The sequence below is a fragment of the Penaeus monodon genome, chromosome 23 (genome assembly GCF_015228065.2).
Source record: "Penaeus monodon isolate SGIC_2016 chromosome 23, NSTDA_Pmon_1, whole genome shotgun sequence".
Classification (NCBI taxonomy): domain Eukaryota; kingdom Metazoa; phylum Arthropoda; class Malacostraca; order Decapoda; family Penaeidae; genus Penaeus; species Penaeus monodon.
This window is the reverse complement of record NC_051408.1, coordinates 12,054,598-12,054,873: the sequence shown is the minus strand read 5'-3', so window position 1 is coordinate 12,054,873 and position 276 is coordinate 12,054,598.

Sequence of the window (276 nt, the reverse complement as noted above, 5' to 3'; positions counted from 1 at the left end):
ATAAAAATTAAGATCTTAACACTTAGTACAGCTGGGAAAGTGATTAATCAAAATCCGATGATATACAATCTACTTCCTCCTGAAATTCCCTGACGCTCTGCTCACATTTCCTCGCGTGACAATTTTCCCCTTTTCCTCTGCCAGCTGAGAGTTTGATGTATGCGATCCGGCCGTATTTCAGGTCATTCTAATCTTGAAAAGTCAAAAATTGCGATACTTTCTTTTGCTTGTTTCTGAAAAAAAAAATAGTTGCTTATGTGTTCTGTAGCAAAATAA